The sequence below is a fragment of the Anabrus simplex genome, chromosome 6, assembly GCF_040414725.1.
Source record: "Anabrus simplex isolate iqAnaSimp1 chromosome 6, ASM4041472v1, whole genome shotgun sequence".
Lineage (NCBI taxonomy): Eukaryota > Metazoa > Arthropoda > Insecta > Orthoptera > Tettigoniidae > Anabrus > Anabrus simplex.
In genome coordinates, this window is record NC_090270.1 from 118,219,758 (window position 1) to 118,238,402 (window position 18,645).

At 38.0% G+C, this 18,645-nt stretch overlaps 1 long non-coding RNA gene across 2 annotated transcripts in view; it reads left to right on the forward strand.

Annotated features, from left to right (window-relative positions):
- The window catches only part of LOC136875531 (uncharacterized), a 37,944-nt gene that overhangs the window by 12,328 nt on the left and 6,971 nt on the right, over positions 1-18,645 (forward strand). For both annotated transcript variants that reach the window (XR_010860462.2, XR_010860461.2), the window contains one exon: positions 18,002-18,131. This is a non-coding gene — a long non-coding RNA (uncharacterized lncRNA). The remainder of the gene's footprint in view (positions 1-18,001; positions 18,132-18,645) is intronic.

Here is an 18,645-nt window from a genome sequence, read left to right on the forward strand (position 1 = left end):
ATGTTCCGAGCTGTCGGCGGAGAGATGGCGTGGAATGACATTAGTAGACGAATAAGTTTGAGTGGCGTTTATAAAAGTAGGAAAGATCACAATAAGAAGATAAAGTTGGAATTCAAGAGGACAAATTGGAGCATATATTCATTTATAGGAAGGGGAGTTAGGGATTGGAATAACTTACCAAGGGAGACGTTCAATGAATTTCCAATTTCTTTGAAATCATTTAGGAAAAGGTTAGGAAAACAACAGATATGGAATCTGCCACCTGGGCGACTGCCCTAAATGCAGATCAGTATTGATTGATTGATTGATCCACTTCGCAAGTTATCCCCTACTTTTAGGGTACGGTATTCTAGTAATGTTTATTGCCAGCCCCACAGTGTAGGGGTAGCATGCCTCCCTCTTACCCGGAGGCCCCGGGTTAAATTCCCAGCCAGGTCAGGGATTTTAACCTGGAACTGAGGCCTTGTTCGAGGTGCACTCAGCCTACATGATTACAATTGAGGAGCTATCTGACAGTGAGATAGTGGCCCCATCTTGGACTTGTAGAAACTTGGGCTGATTACAAGAGAGACTTAAAGATAGAAGGGTGTATTGTATGGAGTCAATATGGATCAAGGAGATCCAATAGAGGAAGGATATCGGGAGGAATTTCGGTGGTAATAAAAAACAACTTAAAAGATAGGATACAGCTCTTAGAATCTGAGTTTAAGGAATTAATCTGGATAAGAATATTGGATAGGGTCAATAGGAGGAATGAGATATGTATAGCTTTTGTATATAATCCACCTTTGAGCTCCCCATTTGCGCAGAATGAGTTTTTTGAGAATTTAGCGACAGAAATTAGACGAATGAGAAGTACGTATGATCAGGCAAGCATTATTATTATTATTATTATTATTATTATTATTATTATTATTATTATTATTATTATTATTATTATGGGTGATCCTAACGCGAGGATAGGGGATAAGAAGCCAGTTTATAGTCAACATGAGGATGAGGTATTAGTAGTTAATAGAAATAGCCAGGATAAAGAATGTAACAGAAATGGAGAAAAACTACTGGAATTATGCGCGGTAGAGGAGCTTTATATATTGAATGGATGGTGGTTTGGAGATGAGAGTGGAAAACTAACCTATATAGTAGAGAATGGGGGCAGTACAATTGACCTAGTTGTAGGCTGTAGGGATAGTTTGCAAGTTATCAAAGAGATATGCGTTAGGGATTGGGCGGTGGCAAACCATATGCCAGTCTCTCTAAAATTAGTGATTCAAGATATAAGAGTGCAGGAGAGAGTTTACAATAGCGTAAAGGAAAGGAAAATACCCAGGTATCGTTGGAGAGAAGAATTAGGGAATGAATTTTAGAGAGTACTTCAACGGAGAGAATTTTGAGATCTGGAAAATAGGTATTGTAAAACTGATAGAAGAGAATAGAGTTGAAGAAGCCCTAACCAGGATAGAAAATGTAATTGGAATGGCAGGAAAATGTATGAGGCAAAATCCAGGTAGAACGCAGGTAAAATGTGGATGGTATAATACAGAATGTGCTAAGAAAAAGTCACTGGTTATGAAGGCGCTTAGGAGATACAGGGAAGACGGTGGTCAAGTAGCTAGAACTGCATTTTGTAAAAAAAGGAAAGAATACAGAGAATTGTTAAGAATGACGAAGTCGGAATGGCAACAAAAGATGGCTGCAGACATAAATAAAAAGTGTAAGTAAAATGACAGTAGGAAAGTAGGGGATAAAATAATTCAGATGACCAAGAAGAAATCAGGTTCATGGCGGACCAATATAAGTCATAGTACATGGGTCCAGTATTTTGAGAAATTATTGAATAAAGAAGACCAATGGAGAGCGTATCATGAAGGGATTATTGTCTCGGGGGGCTTGAGTGTCACTTTGCCTGAATTAGATGAGGCTATTTTGACTCAGGAAATAATGAACCAGTTGCAAGGAGCTAAGAAGGGGAAATCAGGAGCTATTTCGGGTATCACATATGAATTTTGAAAAGAGGTGGGAGAGCGAAACGGCATGTGGGAAATTTTGACAAGGATATTCAATAAAATCTTCGAGAAACGGGTATTCCCGAAAGCTTGGAAAGAGGGGATAATATGCCCTATATACAAAAATAAAATGGATAGATCAAATCCTGGAAACTGTAGGGGAATTACATTATTGGACACGTTGGGAAAAGTATATACTGGTATACTGGGAAATAGACTAAGGAACTGGGCAGAGAGAGATTCAATCCTGTCGAGATTTCAAAGTGGATTCCGAAAAGGGAGAACACTAGATAATGTTTTTATAGTGAGAACGCTTATTGACAAATATGTAAAGAAAAAAGGAGGTAAGCTCTATATAACATCAATAGATTTAGAAAAAGCATTTGATACTGTGAACAGGGGGGCAGTCGTTACTAGATTGAGACAGGTTGGAGTGTCATGTAAAATGATAAGAGCCATAGAAGAGATGTATGCTGAAGTAAGGTGTACTGTGAGAGTGGAAGAAGGTGTAGTAGTAGGAGAGATTATCTTCAAAATAGGTCTGAAACAGGGGTGTAAATTGTCACCGATTTTATTCTTATTGTTCATTAACGATATACTAGAATTTAAAGTTGAGGAAAGATTTGCACTGCCATGTTTGGAAAATCAGGATATTCCTGGTCTTTTCTTTGCTGACAACATACTCCTGTTCATACTAACGCCAGTAGCAATGCAAAAAAGTATTGATGGTATCGAGAAGTATTGTAAAGAATGGAATATGAAAATTAATGCACAGAAAACTAGAGTAATGGTGTGCAAAAAAGGGAACAAATTAGCAAAAAAAAGAAAAGTGGTATTTGAAAGGAGTAAAACTAGAAGTAGTTAACAAGTTAGAATATTTAGGAATTATAATATCAGGAAATAGAAATTGGTCAACACATCAAGAGAGCAAAAATGATTGGTGCAGCAGCCCTAGCTAGTATCCGAATATTAGATAACAGGATGCCTAATATTGATTTTAGGGTTCAAAGAAATGTATTCAATGCTGTGATCAAATATAAAATCTTATACGGTACAGAAATATGGGGCACAGAAAAGGAAATCGCAATGCTTGATTCAGTTACTTGTAGATTTATTAAAATAATTACAGGTTTACCAATATGTACAGTGAATAGTGGAGTTAGATTACTGTGTACAGACATTAATATAAAGGTGGATATAATTAAGAGAGTAATAAAATATTGGTTTAGGTTAAAAAGGGGAGTAGGGGGAGAAATTCTAGATTTAGCTTACCTGCACCAAATGAGTTACCAGAATGGGTACTGGGTGGGCAACTTGAAGGAAGTACTAGAAGAAATTGGGATGGGGAACTATTGGGACAAAGATTTAGAAGAAAGAAAAGTTTGTAGGGAAGCGGCACAGAGGGTAGCAGATATAGAAATACAAAGGCTAAGAGCTGAGGGTAATAATAGGAAAACTCTGGAGGAATTCATGAATATATATCCAGGTATGAAAATAATACATGATAAATTAACAAAAAGAGAATACAGGGGATTGATATGGTGGATGATGGGAGTTTATAAAAATAAGGCTTTTACTGAAGTGGCAATGCATGTTTATTGTGTGAGGAGGAGTTAGGAAATGCACATTTCTTGAGACAGTGTGAAAGTATAAGAACATTACGGGTTAAATACTTGGAAGTGGAAGAGAGAAATAAGATGGAAAGAGAATCTGGATATTATACTCTTGTCAAATTAATGAACAGGGAATGGAGAAGGCCAGGGAAACTATCGAAATTATTGACAATTGTAAAAAGACTGTGGGAGAAAAAAATAAAAGTGGTGAATGCTGATGAAAGTGATGAAAGAGGGATACACAGATATGGGACAGTACAGAGTTCAAGTCAGTAATAGTAAGGGTGACAATAATTATAATTTCAGTATTATGTCCCGTTTATATATATGTTCAGTTTTGATCCTTGCTCCTTACGTATTGTATATTTTATAATTAGTAGTATTTAGTTCATTGATAAGTAAGTCATATTGTATTCCTCCTAATCAGGTTGTTTGTGGTTGTTGGTAAGTTGTTTTGTCTGTCTGGTTTTTTTGTTCCCTGTTAGATACGGTAGTGTTTGGCTAGTGACGTAGAGATGGAAGAGGGGGAGATAGGTCTGACCTATCTCAAGCTAAGTGCTGATTCAGTACTTCTGCACGTGTAGAGTAGAGTAAGGTAGGGAGTAGTATTAGGTTTGAGGAAGTAAGTTGTCAATGAGACAGCGAAAGATGAGCCGAGTCATACCACCGTTTCGGCAGAAGAATACAGACGTGACGGCCCACATGTGGAGCTGGCATCCGCACACTTGTGGGTTGTTTCATGAAGGAGTGGTGAGGAATAACGTTGACAACTTAAGAGGTCGGTGAGGTTTCGGTTTCCGAGCCTCATGAGACATGTCTGGTCGTGACATCCCAGGGAAGGGTGGTTTAAGTTCCTCACCAGGGGGGTGTCACGGCCAGACAGATTTAGGATAGAATTAGTATAGGTTTAATGTAGTAAGTAGTTATAGGCTTAAATTAGATGTATTCCGTGGTTTCCCATTTTCACACCAGGCAAATTCCGGGGCTGTACCTTAATTAACACATTGTGGACCGGGTGCCCTTCACCCCATGCACAGCCCTGTTCCCGGCCACATTCTAACTACCTCCAAGCTGGAGTGCATGCATTCAAATAAACTGTCAGAACTTAACTAGCTTTTGAAGGACTACTGTGTTTTTTTCTAGTGCCCTTCGTGAATAGTTGTTGAAATACGGGGTATTTCTTGAAATTATTTCGGCTCATAGTTTTTGGAAATATGGGTTTTTTTATTGGGCTATTGGCCAGTAATCTTTCAGACATGATTTCTTCATCTGCCCTATCAATATACACAGAGCAATATTTTTTTAATTTCCCTGCTAGTGACATTAGTCCATGTTAGTGTTTTAGGGGATACGTTATGAGAATGTGAATTCTGCTCATATTATAAGTTTTTCTGTTCAGCTACATACTGAAAAAATTCCTCACGAAACATATGTCTTATTACTAGTCCTATGTTTCCAGATTCATTAGGCCATATCTTTATACCAGGAGCACCTTCAAAATCCTCTACCCTAGGTTCACTGTTGTCCATGTCCCAGTTGTCAGAAAACACTACATTATTTACAGTATTTAGAATATTTACACCCATAACACAATTATCAGACTCCTTCTGCGCTACGTGAGTTCCACACCTTGAAAAATTTCCGTTAGAAGGCATTTCATCATCGAACTCTAAATATTCAGCATCACTTAGATATTCGGAGCCTGCATCAGCACATAATTCGCGAATAATTTCATCTTTGTCTAAACACGTGCGATCCCTGTGCGCTGCCATCTTGCATGGCTCTTCGAACTTTGTAAATATGTTGTCAAGAAATGCAAAGAAAATCTATGATATGAAGAATACTCGAAAAGAAATGCGACTATCGATTGTGTAGAACCATACATAACAGAGTTCTATCACCCTTGATCTCGAAATAGTTCCCGTATATCTCAAAAGATAGCACTAAAGTTCAGTCTGCTGCTAACACGAGATAACTTGGGACCGGTCCGCAACGCTCGGCTAGGCAAACGTGAGTTTTCTCGGGACCGGTCCGCATTGTGTTAAGACCACGGCCGCTTCCTTCCAATTCCTAGGTATTTCGTATCCCATCGTCGCCATAAGACATATCTGTGTCGGTGCGACGTAAAACAAATAGCAAAAAAAAAATTAGATGTAGGGGGTGCCCTAGCATGTGAGCTGGTCATCCGTCCATGTTAGAGGCAGCTTAGTAGAATTAGTTAGGGGTAGAGCCTTGCATGGGTCTGGTATTCTGTCCGTGTGGGGGGCCACCAAGTTAGTTGTAAGATTAGAGGGTTGTAGGGTTGGCCATTACATGTGGACTGGTCATCTGCCTGTGTAAGAGGCCACTTAGTAATTTAATTGATGTATTTTTAGTTACATCTACAATTGTTCAGTTTCACTGGGGTTAAGGGTTCTTGTTTTATATAATTTAATTGTGAACATGTATCTGGGCTAAATGCCTGCAATGTTCATTCATTCATTCATTCATTCATTCATTCATTCATTCATTCATTCATACTGCCATTTCAGTTTCATTCATTGTATTTTCTTTATCCATTCCTTCATCAACTAGTTGCCTTTTTCTGGTGGCCCGTTGAATGACTGTCATTAGTTCTCATGTTCAGCAACTTCTGAAAATACTCTCTCCATCTATTTCTTATTTCTTCTGGCTTTGTTAATATTATGCCACTTTCATCCTTCACAAATCTGGTGTTTACTTGATCTCTCTTTTTGTTTCTTAAGATACCATACAATAATTTCTTGCTGCCCTGCATATCGTCTCTCATTTTCTGTGTGAATAAGGCCCAGCTTTTCCTCTTTTCTTCCTCCACTACTTTCTTGGCCAAATTCTTTGCCTCCACATATTTTCTTCTACTTTCTTCATTCTTAGATGTTTTTCATGCTTTCCATGCCATTTTCTTTACCTTCACTTTAATCTTTACCCTATCATTCCACCAATATGTCTCTTTGTCTTTCACATTTCCTGATGTTCTACCACATACCTTTTCTGCACATCCAACCAGTGCTTCCTTAAATCTTTTCCATTCATCTTCAACGTTCCCCATTTCCATCCTGGGTGCTAAGGGTATTATTTCCCTTTGAAATTCTTCGTGTATGCTTTTCTCCTTCAACTTCCATACTTTAATTTTTCTCTCTTCTTGTTTTTCAATCTTTCCCACTTTCAGTTTTCCTATCACAACTTTCCACCAAAAGCTTCTTCAGGCATGACTGTAACATCTAAAAGGTTCTTCCGTTGTTCTTCCTCTATGATTATATAATCAGTCATGGTCTTTGTTCGTCTCTCTCTCCAACCATACCTTGTAATCTTCTGACTGTTCTTCTTCCTAAACCAGGTGTTTCCAACAATAATTTGATTCCTCATGCAAAAATCCACCAACAACTCGCCTTCTGGATTTACATTTCCATATCCAAAAGGCACTACAACATCTTCCTTTCCTTGTCTTCCATTCCAACATATGCATTTAGATCTCCCATCAATAGTACTTCTGTATCTTCTATCTGTCTCTCCACTTCCTCTAAAAAGTTCTCTAGATGTTCATCTATGCAACCCGTTTGTGGGGCATACAACTGAAATAGATCTTTCATGTCATTTTCGAACTGGAGTCTCATCACCATCATCCTATTGCTGACGCATTTTGTAGACTCCACATATTCTTGAATTTCTTTTCTAAGTATGATGGCCACTCCATGTTTTGCTGTAATACAGCCTGTATCCTTCTTTCAGAGGAATCTCTCTGGTACCCCTCTTCTTGGTCTCACACAGTCCAGTATGGCTCTATCTTTTTCTTTCCCATCAGTGTCAAGACATTTACTGTCTCAATCTTGATGTAGTTTGGTGCTGGTTGCCCACTTCTCACAGTTCCCCCAGCACCCAAAGAGCTGCGCGTCGCCTGCAGGGGACGCCTTGACCTTTTCTGAGGAACCGTATCTGCTTTATCCATATAGGCTATTGTTATGATGGGCTCACCACACCCAAAGGCATTTTATACCTACTGTCAGGTTAAAAATTAGGTTGCTTCTAACATGGAGACAGACGCCTTTTGTAACCACTTCTCTGGAGTACAGACGCTATGGGTTTGCCCCTTCCGTTATCCCCCCCATATCAAAGTTTGTCTTCTCCACCGTAGATGCCGTTGAGGACTTCACCCATAACCCAGGGCAAGGGTCCTCCATATTTATGACCCCTGGAGAGAGAGTGTCCCAGTATTTTAAAGCCCCCAGGAATTTTGCTTTCTTTTCTTTTTTTTTTTTTTTTTTTCTTCTTTTGCTATTTGCTTTACGTCGCATTGACACAGATAGGTCTTATGGCGACGATGAGATAGGAAAGGCCTAGGAATGGGAAGGAAGCGGCCGTGGCCTTAATTAAGGTACAGCCCCAGCATTTGCCTGGTGTGAAAATGGGAAACCACGGAAAACCATCTTCAGGGTTGCCAACAGTGGGGTTCAAACCCACTATCTCCCGGATGCAAGCTCAGAGCTGCGCGCCCCTAACCGCACAGCCATTGTTTACACTCAGCAATATTTGAGATATATGTAATTTAAGGAATTCAAAAGCACAAAATTCAGGAGCTTGTCATCAAGGCTCTTCACCAGTTTTTATGTACCAAGTAAAATAGTATAACATGAATTGCTTTTTCTAGTCCATTTGTGGACAAAGGGTGAGGTGGGGTGAATGGGGGGAAGGGGTGGATTCTGCTGTGTGGCTGCATACCTCAAACATGTGAGGTCATAATGTTTCTCTGGAAGTGTGCATTATTCACTTTGATGTTTCATATTTTTGCAATATCCTATTACTGTGTAACCAAATCCTACAACAAACATAAATCCCTATAGATATTTTTTGTAGGGGAAGCCATTTCTTTCCAGTTTTGACTTTTGCTCTCTAACTGTCAAGTTTTCAGTGTGTCGAAACTAATGCAGCATTAATAAAACCTCCTCATTGATCTCCATTTAGGGCTGGCGCCCAGGTGACAGATTCCATATCAGTTTTTTTACCTTCAAAGAACTTGGAGATTTATCAAACATTTCCTTTGATAGGAATTATTCCAATTCCTTATTCCTCATCCTATAAATGAATATTTGCCCCAATTTGTCCTCTTGAACTCCAACTTTATCCTCATGTTATGATCTTCCCTACTTTTAAAGCTTCAATCAAGCTTATTCATCTACTAATGTTATTCCACACTATTTGTCCACTGACAGCTTGGAACATACTGCTTAGTCAAGCAGCTAATCTTCTTACTCCTAAGTCTTCCCAGCCCAAAGTTTGCAATATTTTCATAACGCTACTCTATTGTTGAAAATCACCAAGAAATGCTTTTGTTTGAATCTCTTCCAGTTCTTGTATCAAGTAATCCTAGCATGGGTCTCATACACTGGAACCATACTCTAATTGCGGTCTTACCAGAGACATATACACTCTCTCCTTTACATCCTTACTACAACTCCTAAATACTCTCATAACTACATGAAGAGATCTGTATCCTTTCTTTGCATTCTCATTAATGTGATTAGCCCAATGAAGATCATTCCTTATATTAACACCTAGGTACTTACGGTGATCCCTATTAGGTACTATCACCCCCATCAACCCAGTAATTGAAATTGAGAGGAATTTTTTCTCTTTGTGAAACTTACAATCTGACTTTTCATCCCGTTTACCATCATACCATTTTCTGCTGTCCGTCTTACAACACTGTCGAGGTTCTTTTTGTAATAACAAAAATTATGTCCGAAATGGTCCACCTTTTCAGTACTATATTACATAATGTTTACATTACATTTTTTTAGTTGAGGAGCTAGTTTCAACCTTGGCTGGCCATCATCAGCCATAAGACAAATATGTACAAACACATCTAATAACTAAAACAAATGCACAAACATACTCAAATGACATTAAAAAGTGTTAAAGGCATCTAGAGATCCTGAAATGAACAATATACACAACATTTAAATATAAAATGGAATTAAATAGGGATTTTAGTGAGATCTAAAAAAAATCCTTGGCTGCATTGCATTGTGTTAAAAACATGTTTTCTTAATGCTTCCCATTAAAACTTTCTTGAGTAATTGACTTGAAAACACTGAAAGGTTCTTCTATTGTGGTGAGTCAAAAACAGCACATGAAAATATGTCTAAATAGCTTGAACATTCTTAGGTTACAGCTGGTAGAGAAATAACATTCACAATTCAACATAGTGTCCACGAAGTTAACTTTTCGTTACAGCATATGATGCGTGCCAGCTATTAGGCATATTTTTGTGTGCTGTCCTTGACTCGCCATTTGACAACGTCTAATAGGTTTGTTGTCGGTCTATCGGGCACTCAGTGCAGAGCATGAGACCCGCAGAAAATAGTATGTTTCTCCGTAATCTGAAGAGTAAGCGAAATTATGTACATAGCAAAAGTTGTTTATAATGAAGGGACGTTTCACATATAATCCATGGATTTTACAGAAAATCAGTAGTGTAAGAGAAAATGGAAGAAAACTGTTCTGGTTTTTCTATAAACACCCCATCTGTTCAGACATTTTAAAGTCATATGCATATCGAAACCTTCCTCGGGAGTATACTCTAAATATGAAGTTTGGTTGAGATCTATCCAGCCGTTTCGCCGCGATGGTGGAACAAACAGACACGAAAAATAAAAACCACTGATACTGTTTTGAGTTGACTTAAAACGGATAAATATCTGAAAAATTGGCAAAACAAACGAAATTACAGACAGCGGATCCCTACAACTTTATTTATATAGATATGGTATTGCCTAATAGTCCTACTTTTACAACCTGCTTTTCTATCATTTATTTTTTAACTATAACAAAAACAGTTTCATGGTCACTTATACTGGCTGTCACTTCAGTTTCTCTATAGAGCCCATCTGGTTTTATCAGCACCACATCTATTGTCGCGGGCACCAAATTAGGCGGGTCAGAGAAATTACGCTGTTGCCAAGGTTATGTAGCAACTGGCGAAGAAATGTCTAACTGAACACATCATTTCGGAGCGCGAGGCAAGTTTCTTCTCTCTCAAGCTCTTGATGTTACTTCATATAATGTTTCAAAACAAATTATACTACAAGCTTCAGAAAAGATTGCTGATTTTAGTGGTATAACTATTTTCCATATAAACCACTTCAAATAATTATTAAAAATAAAATCTTGAACGAGTAAATTTAAATCCGTAGAATCATGTATTGAAAATTTCAGTAAGCGGCCAAGTTTTTATTTCTTCAGCCAATAAAATTTTGTCTGCGGGAAAAATGTAAAAAATTGTCTGGCTTATATTTTTTATCTGAAACATATTTCCGTGAGTCTTGTAATTTTCCTGGAAAATGGCCCGGAAATTGATCATGTAAATGTCGCTGGCTGAGGCAGTTCTGGGCGCGCGCGTGCCAGCACAGGCCGTAAATACTTTCAGATTACATATTAATCCGTATCAGTTTTATTACATTATAACTTTAAATATTTGAATACTGTATCTTCTTCTTCTTCTTTTATGACCACATAGGATCACTTTAGTCAGTCCGTCGTTCAGGTCTCTTTGAAGGGATTGTTCGGGCTTTGCGGTCCTCCCAGTACTTCTTCAGACGCTCCGATCTTCGTGCCCTTTCCTCAGTTGAAAATGTGCGTGTTGTTGGTTTGTTTTGTGTAAGGGTAAAGCGGAGGTTTGTATTCTTGAGTTTTGTATTCAATTTTATCTTATTTTTGGTGTCTTCTGTTGTAAGGCCTATTTCCTTCAGATCCTCTCTTACTTCTCTGATCCATTTACATCCTGTTGTGGTATTTTTTGAGACGAGATTGTGTTGTACTAGTTGTTTCAGAAGTCTCGAGTCCTGCATCCTCATGATATGTCCAAAGAATCCCAGTCTCCTCTTACGCATAGTATCTGTAATGGGTTCTAGCTCTTTGTACACGACTTTGTTAGGTATTAACCGCCACTGTCCATCTTTCTGATATTTTTTGTTGATACAGGTTCTTCCAATCCTCCTTTCAATTTTCTGAAGTCTGTCAGTCTTTGATTGTTTATTCAGGTAAAAGAGTGTTTCTGCTGCATATGTAGCTTCCGGTTTTATAACTGTGTTGTAGTGTTTTATTTTTGTATTTATTGATAGACATTTCTTTTTGTAGATATCCCATGTTAATTTTTGTGCTTTAGCTAATCTATTTGTTCTTACTTGGATTGAGATTTTTTCATTTAAGTTATGTGTTATTACTTCTCCAAGATATTTAAACTGAGTTACTATTTTGATTTTATTACCATTTATGGTGACTTCTTTTAGCTGTGTTGGTTTTTGGGGCATAATTTCTGTTTTTTCAAATGATATTTTGAGGCCGATTTTATTTGCAATGTTTTGAAGTTCTGATATCTGGGTTTTTGCTTCTTTTATGTCCACTGCTAGTAATGCTAAATCGTCAGCAAAACCCAGGCAATTTGTTTTGATTTTTCGGCCAATCTTTATTTTGGGGGGACATTTTCTAAACCATTCCCTCATTACCATTTCTAGAGCACAGTTAAATAATAGTGGTGAGAGCCCATCTCCCTGCCGTAGTCCAGTTTTAATTTCAAATGTCTCTGATGTTTCACCCCTAAACTTCACTTTTGACTTGGTATTGGTGAGAGTCAATTTTATCATGTTTATTAATTTGGGGTGTAGTCCAAGGTGTCTTAAAATTTTAAACAGAGATTCTCTATGGATGCAATCATAAGCTTTCTTGAAATCTACAAATGTTATCACCATATCTCTGTTTCTTCTCCTGTTATAGTCCATTATCAACTTAAGACTCATGATCTGATCAGGACAGCTCCTCCAGGGTCTGAAACCTCCTTGATATTCTCCTAGTTCTTTCTCAAGTTGTAAACTTATCCTATTAAGGATGATTATTGAAAATATTTTGTATGTTATGTCTAGGAGAGAGATTCCCCTGTAGTTATTAGGGTCGGTTTTGTCCCCTTTTTTGTGCAGAGGATGAATGAGGGCTGTTGTCCAGTGTTCTGGTAGTTCTTCTTTAATCCATATAGAGACAAGTTGTTGATGGAGGGCAACTTTTGCTGAGGTTCCTGCATATTTCCAGATTTCCGCAAAGGTCTGATCTTCTCCTGGCGCTTTGTAGTTTTTTAATTTATTCAGAGCTTGGTAGACTTCCTTTATTGTGGGGGGATTGATGTTTTCTGGTGATGTTTTTATTGGGGTGTTGGTGTCCAAATGAAGGAGTTCTGTAGGTTCCTCACAATTTAAAAGCTTGTTGAAATGTTTAGCCAGAATTTCTGCATTGTCTTTATTGTTATGGGCCAGCTTACCATCTTCATCCTTCATCAGTAGGGTTGGAGGTTCATATTTTTGGAGCTGCTTTCTGAAGGTTTTGTAGTAGTCCCTTGATTTAGTTTTACTGAACTGTTCTTCAATTAACTGCAGGGTGTCCTTATGATGTTGTCTTTTTATTCTTCTTAAGACTTGGGTAGTTTCTTTTCTCTGTTTTACTAGCTTTTGATAGGATATTTCTGTCTTTTGGGACTGATGTAATAGCCATGCCTGATGTCTTTTCTCCACTGTTTCATCACATTCACTGTTCCACCATTGGTGTTTTTTACGTGGTTTAATTGGAGCTAGGTCTTCTGCAATTTGTTTAAGGTTGTGTACTAAGTCTTCAAGTTTGTCTGTGATTTTTATTTTTTCAGTTGCTTTCTGATAATTTTTGTTGTTGATTATCTGGGTAGGATCTATTTTTCTTTTAGTTTTAAGGGCTTGCTTTTGTTGTCTCCTCTGGGGAATGAGTTTAATTTTAATTTTAACTACGTAGTGATCTGAACCTGTGTCTATTCCTCGGAGGACTTTGACGTTATAGATCTCTTTGTGGTGGTATTTGTCCATGCAGACGTGGTCCAGTTGCCATTCTCCTTTAGTGTAGTCAGGGTGTTTCCATGTTTTGAGTTTTTGAGGTTTCCTCTTAAAAACATGTAGATTTTGAGATTAAATTATGGTTTCTACACAGGTCAACTAGTCTCTCTCCATTTTTATTTGTTTTCTTGTGTGCTGGCCATTTTCCGATGATGTCACGGTATTTTCTTTCTCTGCCTAGTTGAGCGTTGAAGTCGCCTATTAATAATTTTATATGGTGTTTGGGGATGTTATCTATGGTCTGGTCCAATAGGTCCCAAAATTCTCCTGTTTCCTCCTGGTCTTTTGAGGAGTTGTTTTTATCATTAGTGGGAGCATGGGCATTTATTATAGTATAGATTTTATTAGATGCCTTTAAGGTGAGCGTTGAGAGTCGTGGAGACTGTGATCTGAATTCTTGAACTGAGTTTATTATTTTAAGGCTGACCAAAAATCCTGTTCGAAATTGTGGGACATTCTTCATCACTCTCTTCCCGGGTATACCTTTATAAAGTCTGTACCCTTGAGATTCCAAGGCATCCTGGTCAGTGTTTCTAATTTCCTGTAATACTGTATATTGTACTAAGTAATATGGAAAAAGAACTACTTTAAAGAATAGGTTAACATTAATTTACAATGAATTAAGAATCAATTTCTAGCTTCAATGCAGTCTAAGATTTCTTAGTCACTGTCATCACACATCTCACTATCTGTCAAGTCGTCATTTACACTGATGATGAATGGCTCCATTCTTTCGTCCCCTACTTTTTCCTTGGCCCAGTCGTCTGTTTGAAGATTTTCCGCATGATTGAAGCACTTTTCCCAATCTGCAGCAGTCACACAGTCGATGGCTTCTGACGTGAGTTTTTCTACATCCTTTATTTTGAATGTCTTGGTCCTCCCTGCCACTTCTCTCTTGACTTGAGCCCAAATCAATTCACATTCACTATCAATTTTAACTGCACTTACGGTGCAAGCTCAACAGCTGCATGACGGGGAATGACTTGGGTAAGGTGACCTGGAGCAGATGAGCTTCAACTAGACAGCACTGCACGATCAGCGTTGCCAGTCCGTGCTCGGAGGTAAGTGACTCTCGACCATCTGTCGCTTTGTCGTTCCCATATCTGATGACAGCGCAGTTTTCCTCACTCGCCTAATTTGGTGGCTGCGACAGTAGATAATTTTTCCCTCTAGTTGGTTTCATCACTTTCTGATTCAGCTGTCCTTCCCAGATTAACTTATTCCCCATTTGTTGGCCATGCTATCTGTCATTTAGATTCCCTTCCCAATTAACATTTGGTAAGTTGAGATCAGCCACTACAATAATGTTGCTTTCTATGTCATTTCCCACTTAGCTGATGATTATCTTATCAAATAATTCTGCATTATCATCAGCGCCAGCCTTGTCAGGTCTCCACATCCCAAAAACATCAAGTTGCCTGTTGTCTTCAGAGATAAATCGTACACCTAGAATTTCATATTTCTCATCTTTAAATTTTTCGCAGCTTACAATATGAATTCTCCCTCCTCCTATCTTTCCTAACCTGTCTCTACGATAAACACTCCAGTTCCTTGAGAAAATGTCTACATCCATAATATTGTATTACGTCTCAGACATAATTCAATTCCTATTACAATATCTGGTAAATATAAAGCTATTAAATTACTTAATTCTAGTTCTTTCTTTACAATACTACTATGCCAGGCTGAGTGGCTCAGATGGATATGGCACTGGCCTTCTGACCCCAACTTGGCAGGTTTGATCCAGGCTCAATTTCGTGGTATTTGAAGGTGCTCAACTACGTAAACTACCAACAATACTACTAGAGTTTAACACTAACAATTTTGTTTTGTGTCATCCATCCTTACTTGACTTTCTATTTCCTGTACTGTCATCACCGTTCCTTAGTCCACCCCGTTTCCATGAATGTACCTTCCTTTAACTCTTCTAATCAAACCTCCTAACTTATATGTACCATTGCAGTTCAAATGTAGGCTATCTGAACGTAGATCCCTATCTCCTACCCACCCATTAGGATCTGCAAATCTCACTCCCAGTTTCCCATATACCGGGTGAGTTGGCCGTGCGGTTGGGAGCACGCAGCTGTGAACTTACATTCAGGAGATAGTGGGTTCGAACCCCACTGTTGAAGCCCTGAAGATGGTTTTCCATGGTTTCCCATTTTCACACCAGGCAAATGTACCTTAATTAAGGCCACAGCCTCTTCCTTCCCACTCCTAGCCCTTTCCTATACCATCAGTGCCATAAGACCTGTCTGTGTCTATACAATGTAAAGCCAGTAGCATAACCCCCCCCCCCCCAAAAAAAAAAAACACCTCCCTGATATCACCCTCCAATCAGTAGCACTCTTACACAGTATGCCCTTCTACCAATGGAAATATCCTCTTCTGCAAAGTGTGCAAAGTTAAAGAAAGTGCTGCAAAGTGCTTTAGATGTCCAAAAGTATTGTGACACTGCTAGACAAATAAAGGAGCATAAATTGGCAATCTGCTGAACAAAATAAATCTGAATATATACTTGAAAAAGAAAACATTTAATAACAGGTTCTACCTGAAAAAGATAGTATGTTTTTCTGTTTTTAATTAAATGTTATGTTTTCCAGGTTTTATCTGTTATTAAATTTTTTCTAATTTTATTAATCCTACATTCATCTTGATAGACTGAAAGACTTCAAATTATAGATATAGTCATTAAACCTTTCTTTTTTTAATACTGCAGTAGGTAATGGTGCATATTTTGTTACAGTCTTACTGGGAAAGTGTGTCTCATCCAATTTCTTTAGAGGAAGATGATGAGCATGTGGCTTAGCTGATACCTTTTTTACTCAAATGGTCAAGGTTTAAATCCCAGTAGATCCTGTAGTGGATTTTCAGCATCACAAAGGGCAGTGTGGCTCCAGTAATGACCGTGTTTTCAGTCGTGACTTACTTCGGAAGGTCATTGCATATTACAGTGTCTTGTGTAGTGCTTAAAATGTAATATTACGGGAGACCATCTTAAGGATAAAACCGAGACTGTGGATGGTTTGATGTGCAAATTATGCAATAATGATATGATCAGATGGGGAAAAGTGACACATGAAAAACCTTTGATGCCATAATCCATGTTTTAGATGGATTGCTAACAAGATTAGTGCATTTTTATGGTAAATGTCTTGACAATCCCAGATCCCATCACATTCAACATATAAAACCCTTTTATGAAACTGGTGGCATTATTTACCTACCTATATTCATAATTTTACATCTCTATTTCTAGATATATATATAAGGTAAAGAAATACATAAATATCTACATGAGTAATAAAATTCAAGGGCTCACTCATTGCAGTTATTCCAAAATCTCAGTGATAAACAAATATTGTCAGTTGGAACATGCTTACGTGTGCAGTGATTCCACAAGTACTGTACACTGGTCAACCATTGTGCTTGCTTTCTTTTCCATGTGGTTCGTGACACATTCCACCCTCAAGCACACGAGTATACTGCCAGCGCAAACCAGTGGACATATGGGGAGTAAACAGGGACAGGACGAGTACTCGACAGGGGAGTTGAATCTATGCGGATAGAGGTTTTAACAACTTCGGAGAGACGAGTATTGCTCTGCATGGCAAGTTTTCGGCAGGTACAGGGAGCTGGTTTCTTATCTCCATTGCACATTTATACAATATATGCTGCTCAGCACAGAATTCATCACTTTCAGTGGTATCCTGTTGCAAATATATTTCATAGATTACCGTTTAATCAGGGACCCAATGCCCTCAAATGTCACAGTAACATGCACATACTATACGTCTTTCTAGATGTTAATCCGTTGTCTCTTGTTTTACAATTTTTTCATAACTGAACTATACATGGAAAATGGCCATTATGTACTCTTCCCAATACCTGTTGAGTTTCAACACTGCTGATCAAGTTTCACTTTGGATCCTGTTAAAGAAAGACATAGACTTCACTGCAGCTTACACTTGCAATCAGTCACAATTCTTTGCATATATTCCAAGCAGTCATCTAATAAGAGCACATTGAAGCTGAAGTGCAATACAGTTTGAATATCTGGAATATAATGTTTGGTAAAATAAGCCAGGAGTGATGTATTATCAGTCAGCTGACAGACTGTGCAAGTAAGACAATAGAAGACTGGAAGACTGCCAGTGTCTTAGCAGTATGAAAACTGGAAATCCTCAATTCCAATTCTTTCTCTGCCAGACTGTTGGATTTCTGCACCAAAAATGGATTCTCTGATATACCAAAAATGTCTACATTCAAACATTGTCAGACTGAGTGCTGTTAGATGGCTAATCTCATTGTGTTTATATTTACAATTTTTCATTTTTACATCATGTTTATATGCATAACAAAGTTATAATAATTCTATCATTAAAATTACATGTGTCTTGAACAGTTGCTCTTCATACCTTGATTGATGTGTATCTGATAGAAATGTATTCTTTCTTCACAGCTTTACTGATTACTGCTGGAATCATTGAAGTATGCTGCCGTGGGTATGTTTTGTTGCCAGTTGGCCGCGTCTCATGAAGTCAGCATCTAAGAACATGCTCCCACATCTGCTATACATCTTGTCTATTAAGGTAAGTGTTTTATATATAAGCCAGGAATGGTTTTAAACATATAATGATGATGATGATGATGATGATGATGATGATGATGATGATGATATATGGATATTATTGACATATTGATGAGAGAACAAGGAATTAGCATCCTTGAGTTACTATTGCTATTGTGCTCATAGTCACAAGACCTCCATATTTATGAGGTATCTGAATCATGGAGGCATGGCATGACTTCATTTATTAAGTCTGACGTACATTGGCTGGCATTTGATCCATGGTCACTTTAGTGAGAAGTTTGTGGCAATGTCATTGAGCCATCATGGCCCTTCCCCTCTGCAGTGACTTTCATTGACTATAACATACCATACCTTTATGGTGTGGATTTCATTAATATTGCTGTGATATTTTACACCATCTTTGACTCAAATGTTCACTTAATAACTGAAGGCTAATGTTAAGAGAAAAAACTGTCTTGCTTAGTTTGGATTCAGTCGTGCTTAATTCCAGCTGTGAAGAGTTACATTTATAT